General features: G+C 39.8%; 1 pseudogene; it reads left to right on the top strand.

The window, feature by feature from the left end:
• The first annotated feature begins 18,170 nt into the window (after positions 1-18,170).
• Positions 18,171-19,209, top strand: LOC102477436 (zinc finger Ran-binding domain-containing protein 2 pseudogene; annotated as a pseudogene).
• The last annotated feature ends 546 nt before the right edge of the window (positions 19,210-19,755 follow it).

Genomic DNA, 19,755 nt, shown 5'->3' with positions numbered 1-19,755 from the left:
TCTCATAGAATAAGCTAACTATTAAAAGCATAGTCATTGTTTGTTTTTCTTTTAAAGAAAAAGTTTAGTTTCTGTCAAACAAAAATGAATGTCAAAACTTGGTTTAAAATTCTAAAACCAGGAACCAGCAGTTAGTGTAATGGCTATGTTGCTGGACTCCCACGTAGTCGACCGCATTTCACGTCCCGGACCTGGTGGCTTAAAACTCACGCCGGGCGTGTGTGCGTGCTTGCCCAAGATCCCGAGAGGAGAATGGAGGAGAAGGGATTGTGGCATGACCATCCCCCCGGGGGGTGATTTCTTGCTTTCTGTCTCTATGTCTCTCTCTGTCTGTCTGGCAAGTGCATGCGCCCTATAGCGAAAACCTCTCAAAAAAAAAAAAAGAAAAGAAAATTCTAAAACCATAAATGTTGGATGGACTCAGGAAGTGGTGGGACATTTTCACGTTCCTTATGACTAGAAAGAAAGAAGAAAGGAGAATTTCCAGCAGCTACTGAGCACCTAGGCTGCCAGCTGACATGCTGATTCAATCTGAATGACTTGCCCATGTGTGGAAAGAGAGTGATGCTTCCCTTAGTGTGTTTTACTTTTGGCAAATGTTTCAGTTGGCATGTGGGGAAAACTCTTGCAAAAGTCATTTATAACACAAGGCCACAAAGTTTCCACTTCAAATTGCAATGAAAAAGGGCCATCACATCACGTGGCTACTCAGAATCCAGTGTGCAGTGCTCAGTACCCTGCAGTCTGCGGGAAGAACTGCCCTGGGTGCAACCCAGGTTGGAAGGTTTTTCTTATCCAGTCCACAGAGATCATCTGGGAGCCCAGTAGAGCTGCAGCTTCCTGTCAACTACACACAGAGATGGGACAATTTTAGGGTTGAGCCCAAGAATTCTCATTTCAATGAGTATGAGTGAAGCAGATCTATGTGGTCCATGAGCCAGGAATTGAAAAACAAGCTTCTTCACCTAGGTTCAAGTGCACCATTGGTGATTCTTGTCCACCTTTCAAATCCCATTGTTACTGGCCCAACTCACAGAGTTACACAAGGCACTCTGCATTTGTAATTTCTGATGATATGTACTCAGTGCCTTCCCCACCTGATCCACATTCCCACATTCATGTTCATTGGACTGCCCATGCCCAGATCCACTTCTGTGCATGCTGTCAAACTTGTCCTTGAGGCTCAGATCTCTCTAACCATTTCTAAATGAACAGTTCCAAAGTATTAAGGACATCAGGTTGTCATGAAGCCGTCACCACCATCCATCTCCAGAACTCATCTTTCAAAATTAAAACTCCATCCCCATTTAAATACTAACTCACTATTTCTCCTCCCCTAGTCCCAGGCAACCTCCATCTTGCTTTCTGTCTCTGAAATTTTGACTTTTCTAGTTTCTTTATCTAAGAGGAAATCACATAGTATTTGTCTATTTGTGGCTGGCTTATTTCACTTAGTGTAATGTCTTCAAGGTTTGGCATGTAGTAGCACATGTCAGAATTTCCTTTTCTTATTTTTATTTATTTATTTTTTAGTTTGCTGTAGGGTGCATATGCTTACCAGAAAGAGAGAGAGGAAATGAGAAGTCCTCCCCAGGAGTGACAACCTTACCTCAACCCTTTTTCCTCCCTCTGCTTTCAGGATTTGGGGCATGCACACATGCATGCCCAGCGTGACTTTCAAGCTATAGGGTCCAGGACTCAAACTGCACGGTCAGCCATGTGGGATCCAGCCACCTTAACCATCTTGCTATCTGGCTGGCTCTAGAATTTCCTCTTCTTGAAGACATTGTTGTATGCATTGACCCTGCTTTGTTCATCTAGTCATCTGCTCCTGGGCATTTGGGCTGCTTCCAACTCTGAGTAGTGCTGCAATGGAGGGAAGTGTGAATTTTTGCAAGGAAGGGGATGGAGAGTGTTGTTAGTTTTAGAAATGTCACATTTGATGTAAAAACTTCGGAGAAGTTATGACATGAGGGGAGCTGGCCAAATTATCTGGAACTCTTGAATTTTAAATAGAGAGGCCAATCTATCATGGTCTCAAGACCAAAGCATCAGGGTTCCCCATGTGCAGGGTTTTGTGTTCTTCCGCATGAAGAGTGTTAGGTGCAGGGTTTTGTGTTCTTCTGCATGAAGAGTGTCCCCATACTGCAGCATTTTCAGGCCCCACAAAACCTGGCTGTCCCACATGTGCACGTTTGTACCTACACGCAGGCATTGACCTTGATGTCTGTGCCCTGTATGTGCCAGAGTCACACCAGACACTTGAAAGGCAGGGGAAAACATGCCTGACCCCGTTCCTATGTCTGTTCTTACTGTTTAACAGGATTTAGGGCAATTAAGTCAGAATTCTATGTAAGACCTTATAAAAATGGTGACATGGTGACTGGGAAGATGAATACATTTCTGAAAAGGTCTATACATTGCTTCCCTGTCTGCATGCTGAAAACTTTCCTGATCTCATACATAAAATAGAGTTAGAATGATTTTCTTCCTGAAAGCAGAAAGATATATTATCATTGTTTCATTATTTCCTACAGGGTGCAGCAAGGCATATCTTTCTAGTGCCTTTCCTGAAGCAGCACATTATTATACAACCCTATAATCCCATTGTGTGTTGGGCCACTTCCACAAAATATCACTTAGAGTTGCAGTTTTCATTTCCTCTTTCACTTTCTTTCTTTTTCTTTATTGCCAGATGGTACGTGTACTGATGAGGATAAGGGAAGGAAAGAGAGAAAACATTCTCCAACAGATTATGGTCATGCTACAATCCCTTCTTCATTTCTTCATCCTGTTAGGATTTGGGATATGCACACACATATGCCCGGTGTATTTTTCAAGCTTCCAGGCTGGAATGCAAACCATGGTCAGTCATGTGGAATCCAGCTTTCTACTCACAGGGTTTAACTTCTATGCTATAGGGCTGACCCTAGTTTTTCTTAATTAAATAATTATTGAGTTTTTATTGATCTCTCACATTTCTCAAGATACTTTAGGAAAGACAAATATGTGATACAATTCAAGGACATATGCTTACTTTTCAAAGAAATTATAAACTGTTAGGAAATTTAGATCAACATAGAGGTGACATAGAGAGTAAACATAACTGAAAAATAAATGAATAGCTAGAGTCAAGGACTGATAGAATTCTGCCCTAGTATATGAGCCCCTGAAAGTTAAACATATCAGGGATATCATTTTGCAAGTTGGGATATAACTTCACTGTATAACATATTCCTGAAGCAATAGGGGATTCAGATGTCAGCTCCATAGCTTATGTGTGGAACTTCAATAACATTTGTGAATTTCTGTGTTCTCATTTGTAAAATAATTTGATAGTTTTTATATCAGTTCTCCTGTGATCAATGTTTAGGGAAGCAGTTCATTGCTCAGAAGAAGAAACTGATAAGTAGCACCTACCTCCTGGTCTCCATCTGGGCCTTCACATAAAACTGGGGACCACTGATACCTTGCTAGTTTGTAGCACAAACACAAATGAGATATTTGGTTTTATTCTCTCATTATTAAAACAGAACCATTTCACTACATTTTTCTCAGCTGCAAGGAAAGTAAAGTGGGCAGGAATCGATGAGCTGGACTTTGAAAGGGCATAGGTTATAATAAGTACTAGAGATTAAATACACCCAGGGTATATTTTGGAGACCTCCATGGGCATGTGCGAACCATCCACTGGAGGAGAGGAAACAAGGATGTGTAGAGTCTTAGTCTTTCCCATTGGGCATGGAATTCAGGTGCATACCAGGTAGGTATAAGGATAAAAAAGGAAAGAGAGACTCAAAAACCATTTCCCTACATTTTTCTCAGCTGCAAGGAAAGTAAAGTGGGCAGGAATCGATGAGCTGGACTTTGAAAGGGCATAGGTTATAATAAGTACTAGAGATTAAATACACCCAGGGTATATTTTGGAGACCTCCATGGGCATGTGCGAACCATCCACTGGAGGAGAGGAAACAAGGATGTGTAGAGTCTTAGTCTTTCCCATTGGGCATGGAATTCAGGTGCATACCAGGTAGGTATAAGGATAAAAAAGGAAAGAGAGACTCAAAAGATATTCTGGGACTTCTGGGTGGGTGAGAAGAACCCTCACTGAATTAGAGAACCAAGGAGGAATAGACCTAGATTTGGAGAGGGAAATGGTACACTTAGTCTTCCTTTCATGTCTCAGGATTAGTTGAGTTTGAGAACTTCCTAGAATTAGAATTCTAGAGAGGAAGAAACTCTTTAAATAACTCCAACTTCGAAGCTCTCCATTTGTCTGGTACCCAACATGTAGTAACATGATGAACAGTGGGAAGTCAGATAATTTCCCATTTTAAATAATCTTCATGATGAATACTGGTAGTTCAAATAATTTCATTCTTAGACTCTATGCTTGCAGCTTCAAATAATATGCTCAAACTGCCAATATGGAAGAAACATGTAACTATAGAGTTAACAAGTGTTACCAATTGCGCTGCAACCTCCGAAAAAAAAATGATGTGTTGAAGTCTTAACCTCTAGGACTTCTGAATAACATCTTATTTGGAAATAGTCATAGCAGATGTAGTTAATTTGTCTGGGGTCATACTGGAGCAGAATGGGTCCTTTATACAAGGTGATTGGTGTCCTTAAGAGAAGACAGCCAGATAAACACAGAGACACTCAAGGGGAATGTGTGTCAGGATGAGAGTGGAGACTGGGGTGATATAACTACAAGCTGAAGAACACCAAAGAATTCAGCAAGTGCCCAGAGCCTTCAGAAACTATAAGGAGGCAGGAAAGAATTCTCTCCAATGTGTTTCAGAAGGAGCAAGTCCTGCCAACACCTTGAATTTGGGCTTCTTGTCTCCAAAACTGTGAGGCAAAACATTTCTGCAATCTATGTTACTTTGTTACAACAACCACAGCAAACTAAGGTAACAAGGAATATAGTAAATGGGGAATCCTCAAAATGAGGATGGCAGTCAGAAAACTGAAAGGAATCCACTACTAAATCTTTGATAGAAGTTGTGCTTATGTCGGAAATTATAAAGGGAGAAAACATGTCAGACTGCCTCATGAAAGAGGAGGTAAGCTGATCTTGAGAAATAGTTGGGAGGGTAAGAGAGTGTTAGGATTGTTAAAATAGTCCAAAGATAATGAGGCAACAGGCAAAAATACATGATATCTTTGAGAGGACAGTGCATGACCATGATTGCAGAATGAAGGGATGCATATAAAGACAGAGGGAACTAGGACAGGGCATAGACAGAACAGAACAGAATATTGCTGAGTATAGCAGAACTGGGATGCAATGTGCCCAGGGCTAAGCTCTGGAAAAATAAATTGTTTCTGGGTTAGGAGGTTTGATTAGAGGCTAACAGGAAAAACAAGTTGAGAAATGGTCGTAATAACTCAGAGCAAATATGAGAATGCCTGTCAGGGACAAGTCAGTGTCAGGAGTAGAAGGCCTTGGGGAGAACGCACAAGTGATTCCATGTTGATGCTGGGAGAGAGCGCACAAGTGATTCCATATTGATGCTGCCAGGAGAGTAGGAGAAGATGTAGGGAAAGAGTAGGAGAAGATGGAGGGAAATGGAAGCTGGCTCAGGGTGAAGATGAAGCCTTCGAGAAACGCTGCTTTTGAGGAGCTAATGAGACATTGAGGAGAAATGTTCAGTCAATATAGGAACAAGTTCTGAATATAGAGATACCTTCAATATGCTCATTTCTACCTACCTAAATGGCCACAGGAACTCTCAAGATCATCGAAAAGAGGAGACTGAAAATTGGGGAAAAAACACTTTGAGAAAAGAAATCAAAGCCTAGCCACACAGCTGAAATAATAGCACATGGTTCTACGAAGTAGAAACAACAAGGAAAATGGAGATTTGGTTCCTGAGTCAACCCACAGGAACCAATACAAGGTATTCTGGCTGGGAAACTAAAAGAAATACATTTTTGGGTTTTTTTATTTGTTTGTTTTGTTTTATAAAAGAAAATCAGAGGAAGCTGCTCTGAGAAACATATTCTTGAGCAGAGGCCCAGTAGCAGTGTCCTTGCCCAATTCCCTGAATTGGAGGTGGGCAAATCTGAAAACCCTCAGATGCCAGGTGGTCTCCAGCTCAATCAGGCTCAAATCAGGAGCCACATAAGAGCTTTGCATTTGCAAAGCTCTGTGTGTTTCCTAGACATAAGGAAGACTTAAGTAAGCACCACAGATCATCTGTCTCAGGAGGCTCTTTTATTAGACTGAACAACTCTAAAAATGGAAACTTTGTCCAATTCTAATAAATGTTCTTTATGGTGAACTGGATTTTATTTTTCCAAAGGGACCTCCTGCCAATGCTTTCCTTCCACTGTGGTCTCCACTCCGCATTGTCTAACCTCCAGGCTATGGCTAATCCCACATGAGCATGCATTTCACAAAGTGTTTACTTCTGTTGATTTCAGGATGTGGAGGGGCCTTTAAAAGCAGGCTGCTGTTTGATATCCGCCCATTCCTATGGGACAAGGATTAAGGATCTTCACACCACAATCCACCCCAGCCTCAGGTAGTTATAGATCATGGGCATATGCATGTCTGGTATGTTCCATGAGATCCCAGAATTTGAACTTAGAACCTTCCCATATGGTCAACCTCACAGAACGCTGTGTTATTGCTTTACCACTGCCCAGCCCCTCACTGCATTTGTTTACATGCTCTTTTTTTAAAAATGTTTTTTCTTCAAGCATATAAGTGTACATGAAAGAGAGAGGCGAGCACACTTCACTGAGTCTGGTCACACCAAGCTCCTCTGCCTCCAGCCTTCTAGCCTGTTGGATCTTGGGCACTCATGTATGTGTGCCTAGCATGTTTCAAGTTGACCAGGCCAGGAATCTAAACAGTCACCATAAAGATTGGGCTTCTCGGGACCAGCAGTAATGGCTATGTTGCTGGATTCCATGCAGTTCGAGTCCTGGACCTGGTGGCTTAAACTCACGCTGGGTTCATGTGCGTGCGTGCCCAGGATCCTGAGAGGAGAATGGAGGAGAAAGGATTGCAGCGTGTCCATCCCCCCTGGGGGGTGATTTTTCGCTTTCTGTCTCTCTGTCTCTGTCTTTCTGGCAAGCTCACGCGCCCTGTAGCGAAAACCTCTCCCCCAAAAAATAAAGAGATTGGGCTTCTCTTGAACAGCAGCATCAACATTGAGCCACGGAGCCAGCCCAATGTTTGGTATACTTGGTCACAGGAATTTCTCCAAAGAACCTCACAGAATGGTAAAGAGAATGGAAGTCAAAAACCAGCGGTGTGAACAGGGATGATGAGAGATCCTGTACTTCTTGCGTGGTATTGCATTTTTCTCACTGTCTCAAGTCATTGAGTCACACTTTTCCTCTGGCAAAACTGAACATGCCACCCAGGGCTGCCTCTTGTTTCTGCAGAACGGAACCTGGGGAAAAGGTGAGCTACAGAGTAACACAGTGTTCACATGTTCACAATCTAATCCCTTTGTGAACACTGTGTTACTCTGTAGCTCACCTTTTCCCCAGGTTCCTAAATTTCAACCAAAACTCTCAACAATGTAGAACAAAGGAGGCCCAGGAAGGTGGAAGGTCTAGGATGGTGCAACTAGAGCCCAGATCAATTCCTCCCTAACTCCTGTGACATGACTTCCCCCAGTCAGTCAGGATGTGCCTCAGGTGACAGTTCTCAGGCCAGCCCTGAGCACCAGGCATTCATATGGTGTGAGGACCAGAGGAGAACCTGGGAGATGCTGTGAATTTTGCAGTCTATTTAAAAAAAAAAAAAAAAAAAAAAAAAAAAAAAAAAAAAACATGTTGCAGTTGAATGATGCCAGTTAATTTATAGATATGCAAAAATGATAACTTTTTAATATTTTACTCCACACTGTCACTTGAAATATTGGTCAGTATCTCCTGCTCAGAGGTGACTCCATGCAGTATCTTCATCCTGTGCCCTCCTGGCTCCATCTGGCAGAGCAGCACAGACTTCTCTGGAGTTTTAGGAGAGCTAAGCTGTCTTCTCCATCAGGGGGCCCTCTGGGGGACCTTGGACCTCAACACCAAAGGATCCTCAAGAGCAGTCTGACCACTAAAAGATCAGGATTCTGAATTGTAAAAGAGAATAGAATTCACTGGCTATTTTCTGCAGAAAGAATATTTAAGTTAGAAAGGGCAATAAAGCAGCTTTTAGAAAAATTAGAAGGATGGGAGGAAAGCTTTCAGGAAACAAAACCAAAATTAAGCCACCACTCAGAAGCAGTCATCACTCATGGCAACCCTTGAGAATTCAACCTCAGAAAACTGCCTTGGCTTCACCAATACTCTTCTGACCTTGAACTTAAACTTGAACCCCTCAGAAGCCATCACTGGTTACAGAAAGGAGGCCTTCTGCCCATCCCACACATGTCACTCTATAGCACCAATCGCAGAACAAAAATCCACAGCTTAAAATGACTGAGCATAGGCCAAGAACACAGGTCTGTGTCCCAGCTGGGAGTGGGCTGAAAATCTGAGTTATCAGGCCCACATAAAAGAGATTCATCATCTTGGCATGAGGAAAAGCTCACAGAGAAATATGATAGGTTGTTGAGATAGAGAGGTGTGCATGACACCACAAAGGACTGCCATAGGCTGTGGGTCCACAGAACTGGGCTGGCCTATGGGCCTCACTCCACAGTGTTGGGCAACTCAGAGATCCTTCCTCAGGCCAGTGTTACCTTGAATGTCTGCCTTCCAAAGGGGTTCAAGTGTCTGACACACCCGTGGTGCTTGATAAATGGTAGCATGTATTAGTGTTTTGAATTCAGGGCTTGCTTACAATGCTTTTGTCCATATGAGGACTTAGGTTGGCCCTAAAATAAATGTATTCTCTCTCTTCAATCTGAAATTCATGGCTTTTCAGAAGCCAAGTAGACAGGAAGGAGGCCAGGCTCTGCCAGCCTCGATGTCAAATCACACTCTTGAAGATGCAAAACTTCAACAACCCATTCCTTACTTGCACCAAGTACGATCACAAAGCCCTTTTGTCTTAAATTTTGAATTTTCTATATCTCACCTCATTCCCTATTGCTATTCTTACGCAATAACCTCCTAGTCAAAGGCATCAGACAAATGTGTGGTTGGCTGTGTTTAAGTTCTGTGTCTGGCATTATCTGCACAATCTTGACAAGTCCCTACCTTTGAATATGTCATTGGCAAAATTGCTGCAAATATGACCTGAAGGTTGAAATGGAATAACACATGTAAAGATATGTGGCTCATCAAATGCTCAGTAAATATTGGTTTTTTTCCTCAGTTTCTGTGAAAACACTTGGTACAATATACAACATATAGTAGGTACTTAAAACATGCACATGTAATATACTCTGTATTTTAAGCTAAAATGAAAAATATTGCAGGAAAATATGGCCACGCCCCTTGAAGTCTCACTGGAAATGAAAAGTATTTCCTTGGAACAGATCTATTACAAACCTCATAAAGAATACATTCCCGGGGACCAGCAGTTAGTGTAATGGCTATGTCGCTGGACTCCCACGTAGTCGACCACGGTTCAAGTCCCAGACCCGGTGGCTTAAACTCACGCCGGGCACGTGTGCGTGCATGCCCAAGATTCCGAGAGGAGAATAGAGGAGAAGGGGTTGCGACATGGCCATCCCCCCTGGGGGGTGATTTCTTGCTTTCTATCTCTCTGTCTCTCTCTGTCTTCTGGCGAGCTCACGCGCCCTATAGGAAAAACCTCTCCAAAAAAAAAAAAAAATAGAATACATTCCCATCCTCTCCTGTATTTTTCCTGATCTTAATCCCTCCAGGCTACTGTAGCAAAATATCACAGACTATGTGGCTTGAAAACTAGCATTTATCACAGATCTGAAGGCTGAAAAGTCCAAGATTGAGATGCCCACAGATTTAGTGCCTGGCGAGGGCCTACTTTCTAGTTCATAGATTGTGCCTTTTCTCTGTGTCCTCACATGGTGGAGGGTCAACAAAGCTCTCTGGAGTCCCTTATAAGGGCACTCATTACGTTCACAAATTAGATTTCAACATGTAAATTTGGGGGAGATATTTCAGTCTATCGCAGTCCCATTGCAGAAAAGAACTGAGGTTCTGAAAATGGAGAGGCATGGACAAACTGAGTGTAAAAGATGAGTGCCAAGAAAACACACTCTGTCCTGACATGAGTTCATGGGTCTGCAAGTGGACAAGAAAGAGTAGACTCCAACCAAGAGAATATCGAAGATCTTGCAAATCTACATTCCATAAGAAATGGGAAAAAAAGAAGAAAAAAGGTTATAATGAGGCATACTTTCTAAAGATCTTAAGGTTAAGTTGTAAAATCTCTTCTAGAGAAACATTTACCTAAAGTTAGGGATAACAACAAAATTTCTCAAAACTAACTTGAGAACTCATAGCATTGCAAGGTCTCCTAGCTAAAATAAGAGATGGACTCATTCCTTTTCTAATGGGATGGAGATGAATGGGCTTAGGGTTCAGAGCAATAAGTCAGTACTTAGGGAGAAATCAGAAAGTTCAACCACGTGACCTAGAACTGAAGGATCACTATAATTTCCTTATGTCAGAAGGAGCAAGCCATTTCTCATTATAAATGAAAAAATAAGGTTTCATTGGTTTTGATATTGGTATCAATCAGTAAATAAGTGGATTTATTAGGCCCATAACATGTTTGCAGCACTCTGTTATCAATGTTGAAATAAATCTTAGTACATGAAAATCTTCTAAGCTCTTGACTATGATGGACTCATCCTTTTGGGATGTTATAGATAAGAGACACCTGAGCACCAAACACCAGGAGAAATAAGATTTTTTTTCCCCAAAGAGAACACGCACTTGCCAGAGAGAAACAGAGAGAGAGAGAGAGAGAGAGAGACAGAAAGTAGAGTGTGGTCATGCCACAATCCTTTCTCCTCCATTTCTCCATCCTCCTGGGATTTTGAGCACACACATGCAACTGGCTTTTTTTTTTCAAGTCACCAAGGCTAAGGATCAAACTGTACAATCAGTTATGTGATATCCAGCTCTCTTAACCACGATGCTATAGGGCAGGGCCTAGATTTCCTGATGAATCTCAAAGAGTTCTGGGAAAGTTAGTTTTGAAATAAGTAGTAATTTGGTTATGAGTGTGGAACTTGGCATAATGACAAGATAATTTGTGAATACATACATTCTTGGATACTGGGTTAGTACAGTGGGAGGGGTGACTTCAGGGGATGGCTCAGTGATTAAGATGTAACTAAGAGTCTATTAATCTTGCTGTTAGGTTCTTTGGAAGAAGTAGCACTTATGATTCATTATAGACCTAGGGAATTTTTGTTCTTAATCATATTTGGGAAAGTTTTCTCCATAATCATTTTGAGGCTTTAATCATATGGCAAAATTGAATTACTATCCATAATATTAGAACCTAGATGTATCTTTAAAACAAAGAATTTTCTATAGCTATTTCTGAGTCTAACATGAAGTATTTAATTAATATTTTTGAAGGATTTAGTGAATTATCCATAACAGATAAAAGCTGAATCTACCCCTTATACAATGACATTAAAGCGGACAACAGAAATTAATGTAAGTACTAAACAATTTTTGAAATAAAAATTTGGGATTTTAGTTTTAAGATAAATTACAACTAGACTTGCATAGCTGTATATTTGAAATACTAGGTATGTGATTTCTGGGAAAGTGTATGTATATTTGTGCAAAATTTTCTTTGAAAGGAGCAAAACTAATTCCAATTTGTTAATTGAAGGTTAATTAACATTGAAATAGTTTGTTTTTATACACTTTATTTTATTAAAATAGTTAAAGGTTTATAGCAAAACTGAGCAGAAAGCACAGAGATTTCCTGTATATCCTCTGTCTCACACATGCACTACTTCCCCCTTTCTCAACATCCTGCCCTAGATGGTGCATTTGTTACAGTCAATGCACCAATATGGACACATCATCACCCAGAGTCCATAGTTTACACTAGAGTTCATTCTTGGTGCTGTATTTCTATGCATTTGGTCATATATCTGCCATTACACTATGATATATAGAAGTTCCTCTCCCCTAATAATGCTGTTTTGTCTATATGAGCTAGTTTTTATTTCTCCCTTTTTATTATAATAAATGTATTTATTATAAAACCTAAAATAATATGGAAATAGAAAAAAAACTAAAAAGTCAAGGATTCCTAAATTCTTTTTATGCTACCAATACTTTTCTAACTGGCATAGTGGTTAAGAAGGCTGGATCTCATATGGCCAACTGTGCAGTCAAGTCCTGGCTTGAAAAACATTCCCAAAATCTCCAGGGGAGGAAGAGATGGAGGAGAAGGGATGAATGATTGTGCCCCATGGAATGTGGTTTCTCATTTTATCTCTATCTCTGACTCTCTCTGGTGAATGTGTGCACTCTGGGGGGAAAAATAATCACAACTGGGATTTATTTATAATTTCTCCTATCTTCATAATCTTTAGCTTTAATATCTATTTGTGTGTACTGAAAATATATAAATATCTCAATGTTTTATATATATATACATATATATATATGTATATATATATATTTTTTTTTATGATGTTTTTCTATTCCTCTTTCTTTCTTTTGAGTAAAATAGAGGGCAGATTCTCTGATTTTCCAAATAGAGACCCAGTTTTTCTAGTACCATCTATTAAAAAGACTTCCTTTTCAGGACCAGTAGATGATGTAATGGTTATGTTGCTGGACTCCCATGTGGTTGACCGCAGTTCAAGTCCAGACCTGGTGGCTTAAACTCATGCTGGGTGTATGTTGAGTGCATGCCCAGTCTCAAGAGGAGCATAAAAAAGGGAAAGTGGCATGGTCATCCCCCGTGGGGGTGATTTTTCACTTTCTGTTTCTGCCTCTCTCTGTCTCTCCAGCAAGTGCACACACTGTAAAGCAAAAATCTCTCAAGAAAAAGACTTTCCTTTCACTGTTAAGTTGATTTAAGTTGATTTTTTTTCTTTTTCTTTTTTTTTTTTTGAGAGATTTTTATATAGGACATGTGTGCTTCCTATAGACACAGAGAGAGACAGAGAAAGAGAAAGTGAGAAATCATCCCCCAGAGGGGATGGCCACACCACAATCCCTCCTCCTCCATCTCCTCCAGAGATTTTGGGCATACATGCACATGTGCCTGGAGTGAGTTTCAATCTGTGGAGCCCAGGACTCAAACCGAGGTGAGCCATGTGAGAATCCAGAGCCTTAACCACTGTTCCTCCTGCTGGTCCCTGTTGAGTTGATCTGATACATTGATCAAAAATAAACTCTAATATTGGCTCAGACAGTTAAGGAATTTGGAAGTTGACATTCCTTCCTCTATAACAAGAAAAAGTTGAACAAAAGAAAAATCAACAGCTTTTCTTAGACTTGCCAGAGAATTGAGGCTAGGGGACAATTAACCATCCTAAAATCTGAAGAGATATATGCCTGTTTAATTTTTGATGTTAGAGAAATGGGTGTAAAAATATGGATAAAAATAAAACATTTCCTACTCTATACCATATATCCAAATGGATTCTAGCATATTAGGAGCATGGATATGAAATGTAACACAATAAAGTTAATAGTAGAAGATGTAAGAGTATAATTTTAATTTTCAAAGAAAACTTCCCAAAGTACTGATTGATCTGATTACATAAAAATTAAAGATTACTATCAGGTATTAAGGATGCAGACTTTTGGTTTTAATTCTGATAGATAGTAGGTTGGAAGCTATCAATTCTGTTCTTACAACAACATAATTTAAGCAATGTGAACATCAGTGACTCTTCTTTGATACATCAAAGAACTGAGGTCCCAGAGCATCAGCCACCCTAACTTCTAGAGAGGCAGATGTGTTCAGGGAAATTCAACAGGTGAGATCACCTTACTTGGAGCAAAAGCTCCAAAACATCATAATTCTGTAGGAACATTAATCTGAGGTGGAGCATGGGAGAGTGAGAAGCTCCTGGGGCTGCAGTCATAGGTAGGTCATATTTCCTCAGGCTTTCCTTCAAGGACTCTATTACCTGCATTCTCAAGGGGTGGGGTCCTCAACTCCTCCACCTCCTCTTTTCTCCTGCCATACTCTGCCCTCCCTTTCCACGCCTTGAGCAGGAAGAGTGACCACCATAAAATCCTCTACAGCCCTACCCTTTATGACACACAAAGCTTAATCCTCCTAGTGCCTCATGGCAGGAGTGAAATTCAACCCTAGCTAGCAGGAGGAAATGACATCCTACTCCACTGCTCCAAATGTCTACCTCTCTCCCCTCAGGCAAAAGAAAAAAAAGTCATAATCAGTAGGGTGAGGACTCTGAGGACACAGACTTCAGAGAATACTGGCTACATCAGAAATGAATTAAAGTGCATGGGGAAGCTCTACTCCTGAAGGAGAGATACAAGCATTTTTGATGTCCATGCCCTCAAGGTAGCCCACTGTGCATCCTAAGAGAATTCATGAGCACATTGGAGACTCATCCCAAACACACATTTACAGTCTAACATTGTGTAGTAGACTTTTAATAGAACAAATGGAAGCTAGAAAGCCAAGAGGCAAAAACAGAAACATGAGGAATTTGATCCCTCTGCTGCCCACAGTTGTAGCAAACATCAGAGAGCTTAACTATTGAAGGCCTATGTCTCTCACTCTTATTGCCTCATACATGTCTAGCTTCCAACAAAACAACTGCAAGCCCTGCTAAAAGGGAAGAAAATATAGAGTTTGAAGAGACAAAACAATTTTTATAACCAAACTCCAGTATGGCACAAATTTTGGAATGATCAGACAGGGCATTTAACCGTGATTAGTATGTTAGAAGGTTTAAAGGAAAGAATAGACAGCACACAAGGCCAGGTGGATGGGACCAGCATAGAGAAGGAGACTCAAAGAAATTGAAGGAAGATGCTAGATTTCAAAAAGGCAGTAATATGATGAAGAATGTCTTTAATAGTCTGGATAATCGGTAGACCTAATGGTGACAAGGTAAGAATAATTGAAATTGTATATTGGTCAATAGAAATTACCCAAATTAAAGTACAAAAAAAAATAAAGAACAAAACAGAGCACTCAAGCACCTTGCTAATTTTTTATTTTATTGTATATAGAGTTGGAATACTGGGAAGATGTGAAACAGAGAACAGGGAAAAAACATATTTAACAAAATCATGGTCAAAATTTTTCCTAATTTATGACAGACAGCAAACCACAGATACAAAAGCTTTACTAAGCAAGATAAATACCAGTACATACATATACATGCAGCCACACACAATGAGACATGCATTTAAATTGCAGAAAAATCAATTGGCTGCATTTTTCATATATTTTGGACTTCTTGGTATGTTCCATCAATCTCTTTGTCTATCTTTTTACCAATACCAAATTGCTATGATTATTGTATCATTAAAATAGTATGCTTGGGAACCAGCAGTTAGCGTAATGACTATGTCGCTGGACTCTCACGTAGTCGACCACGATTCGCGTCCCGGACCCGGTGGCTTAAAACTCACGCCGGGCGTGTGTGCGTGCGTGCCCAAGATCCCAAGAGGAGAATGGAGGAGAAGGGATTGCAGGGATTGCAGCATGACCACCCCCCTGGGGGGTGATTTCTCGCTTTCTGTCTCTATGTCTCTCTCTGTCTGTCTGGCAAGCACACACACCCTACAGTGAAAACCTCTCAAAAACAAAAAAAAAGTATGCCCATCTATTTACTCCTTTCTTAAACAATTATTTATTTAATTTTTATATTATTGTTATTATTATTTTAATTTGCTCTAGGGCATGTGCACTCACCAGAGAAGAGGCAGAGAGAGAGAAAGCGAGAGAGGAAGCTGCCAGGTCTGGGACTCAAATCACAGTTGGCCATGTGGTAGTCCTGCACCTCAACCACCATGCCACCTGCTGGTCCTGCATCTATTTACTTCATAATTTCTCTTGAAAACATTTTATAAAAAGAGAATTGTCAGAAGATCTGTAAGATTTTTCCTGGGTACATTTGATTTCCAGTATGGAAGAGCAAAACTAGCATTTATAATAATAACAGTTATTTTGAGTACTACTTTTTAAAACAGGTTAGAACTTTATTTTCCCTTTACAGTGATATTTTATTCATTTTGCATGCCAGCATATACAGCTCTGTCTCTGTTGTGAAAATTACAACCTATTGTTCTATTTGAATGCATTGCAATATATTTAATAATCTACAGGGCTGAGTGTGAGTTTTTGGAGATAATTTTAGTGGCATTAGTGTAAGCAATATAGCCTGTAGCCATTCCCCTCCCATAGTCTGAAGCACTCTGTGAAGAGAGTTATTTTGCGAGCTTACAAATGGAACTCATCAGTATGAGCTGTGCTAAGATCAAGTGATTCTGTTTCTGGAATAAGCGAGTTCATGTTTCACTGCTACCACTTGCTGACTTACTAATCTTTGAAAAATTACCTATTTGAGCCTCAGTTTCTTTGTCTATAAGACATTTCATTACGTTTTCCCAAGGAGTCAGAGAAAATCATGGATTTGTTAACTCTTCTCAGACTCTCCTGGGAAGGATCTAAGATTACATCCAGAGACCTCTCTGAATTTGCCAGGTGTGCACATGCCCATGAACTGGGGATAGCTGAAGCTGGAGATGAATCACAGCATGGAGATCCTGTTAAGGGTGTGTATGTGATCTCTCTCTCTTTCTCTGTCTCTCTGTCTTTATCTCTAGCTCATCAAATAAATAAATAAACATCTTAAAAATAAGGAAGATTTACAGGTATTCTAGGCACACATTAATTATTCAGAACTTCTGAAACCTGGTATTGCATTTAGCACTGAATTGTAAAGACTATCTTCTTTTACATTTCCCCACTAAATGAGAGGCTTTGTATGTTTTGCCATACCAAAGCAGCCTTAGACGTCAACCCACTTCCTTGCCTGGTACATTTTCCAGTTTTCAATGATGACCTGGAACCATACATGTTAGCTAGAGTCAATGACTGGAGATCTAAATTATGGTAATAATAAATTGTCCTTTATTGAGTATGTACTTTGCACCAGGCATTCTACTAAATTGTGCTGGGAAAAAAATAAATAAATAAAAAGACATCTGGGGCCAGCAGGTTGTGTAGTGGTTACAATGCTGAACTCCATCATGGCCAACCATAATTCAAGTTTCAGACTTGGCAGCTTGAAAAATCACATTGGGCTCATGCATATGCCCAAAATTCCAGGAGGAGAAGGGATTGTGGCATGGCATCTGCCCTGGGAGGGCATGATTTCTCACTTTCCCTCTCACTGTCTCTCTGTTTCTTTCTATGACAAAACCTTAATTAAAAAATATATATATATAAACATCCATATTCCAAAAACATGAGTGGAGGAGAAAAGATAGAGAATTTAGACCTTGACTTCACACTTTTCACAAAAAATAATTAACAATAAATAAATGTAAGTGTAAATGCAGATGATAAAACTTCTAGAATACAATATTGGCAAAAACCTAGGGGACCAGGGTTTGACAATGACATTTTAGATGCAACAACAGAATGATTCCTGAAAAAAAATAATAAAATATGAAATAAAATAAAATAGTCAATGAGTTCGATTTCTTAAAATTAAAAAGACTCTGTACCAGTAGGTGGCATAGTGGTTAAGGAGGCAGACTCCTACATGGCTGACAGTGATTCAAGTCTTGCACCTGGCAGCTTAAAAATAATACTGAGCACATATATATGCATGCCAAAATCCCAGGAGGAGAATGGAGGAGAAGTAATTATGGCATGGCTGTTCCTGCTGGGAGGTTGATTTCTCAATTTCCCTCTCACTGTCTCTTTGTCTCTCTCAGGTAAGTGCACATGCCCTATGGCATGTTCCTGCTGGGAGGTTGATTTCTCAATTTCCCTCTCACTGTCTCTTTGTCTCTCTCAGGTAAGTGCACATGCCCTATGGCAAAAACCTTTTAAAAATTTTAAAAGACTCTGTGAAAGATACTGTCCAGAGAATGAAAAGACAAGCCACAGATGGGGAAAGAATATTTGCAAAATATCTGTCTGATAGCTTGTTTCCAAAATATACAAATAACTCTTAAAACTCAACAATTAGAAAACAAACAACTTATTTAGGATATGGAAAAGAGATCTGACATCTCACTGATGGAGATTTACAGGTAGAATATAAAAATATTTTTAGATGGCTTCCAAGATGTCAACCAAGAATTCCTGAGTCAGTGACAGGTACTGGATTTGCCCTGACAAGAAATGTGGAAATGTAATCGGTGTGGAAGAAAACAGCTGAGACCAAGAGGATGAAAGATGGGGACGCTGAAATAGGAAAGACACTTGCAGAAAAGAGTTGAGGCCTATTCAGCGCTAATGGTTGGCAATGTAAACTTGCAGTAATGTGCACTGGGCCAGAAGATCAGAGTGCAACATGTGTGATACTCCAAAGTATGCTAGAAGAAAGAACAGGATATGGCGGTGGTTTTAATGAAAGAGAAAATGTTGAGTACATAGAAGGAGAAGAATCTGATGATGAATATGATGAGTTTGGACTTACAAAGAAAAAAAAATAGAGAGGAAAGGCAGTTGGTCCTGCATCTATACTAAAGGAAGCTGAAGATAAAGAACCTGCAGGCGAAGAAGAGGATGAGGATGAAGATCTTTCTAAAAATAAATTAGATGAGGATGAGGATGAGGATGAAGATGATGCTGATCTCTCAAAGTATAACTTTGATACCAGTGAAGAAGAAGATAGTAATAAAAAGAAATCTAATAGACAAAATCTCTCAAAGTCTCTATCTTCACATTCACAATCTTCATCATGCTCATCCTCCCCCTCAAGTCCAAGGTCTAGATCCACGTCCTTTTCAAGAAGTTCTTCCAGCTCACAGTCAAGATCTCATTTCATTTCCAGAGGATGTTTGAGATTTTGTGGGTCGAAATCAAGCTCCAGATCCCACAGGGGCTCTTCTTCCCCACAAAAAAGATCTTATTTGAGTTTATCATCTTCTCTTAATAGGAACAGAAAGAGAAGTCATTCTAGATTTTCATCTGGTGATTGGAAAAAAAAAAAAAAAAAAAGACAAACAAGATTATGGTCACCTGAAAGCCAGGTGATTGGTGAAAACACTAAACAACTCAGGGCCAACCCCTGTGGAACAACAGAACTTTACCCAGGAGCCACAGGTCGTCTTCCAGATCATCCCATTCTGGTTCCCGTTCAAGTTCAAGAAAAAAAATAACATATTAGAATTTACATCTTTTTTTAAAAATCCAGTGTAGTGCATGAAACATATATTTGAAGAAGTTGGTGTCTTACTTGGTCAGAAGTGTTAAATCTCCTAGTACAGGTGCATGCCTTTCATTGCTTTGCAGAACAAAACAGGTGTGTTTATTTGTGAAATTAGAAGTAAATAGCATTTTAAGCCATAATGTTCCAGAATAGGTCAATATGTTTACTGTTGATTATTTACCGCTATTTGCTTCATTTCCAACATTTTAGCTATAACAAAATACTTTATTTCCTAATTTCAAACTCCTGTTTTTGTCATTTCCAAATTTATTCTGTCTGTTGGCTAAGGCAAAATTACCTAGGTTTCCCTAAACTTTGGGGTATGGAAGTAATACTGGTAAACTACTTGGAAACAGCCTGTTCGTATTAGTCTGGGAAAAGAAGAAATCCCATTTATTGTTATTAACCTATGTCAAAATGATTCTTACTTTAAAAAGTTGAAAGAACTTTTAAAACATCCAACTGGAAATGACTTTATTTTGAAATTCCTGTGCTA

This window comes from Tupaia chinensis, unplaced genomic scaffold (assembly GCF_000334495.1).
Source record: "Tupaia chinensis unplaced genomic scaffold, TupChi_1.0 Scaffold000294_2, whole genome shotgun sequence".
Lineage (NCBI taxonomy): Eukaryota > Metazoa > Chordata > Mammalia > Scandentia > Tupaiidae > Tupaia > Tupaia belangeri.
Note: the sequence above shows the minus strand (reverse complement) of the source record. Positions and strands in the feature narration are given on the sequence as shown.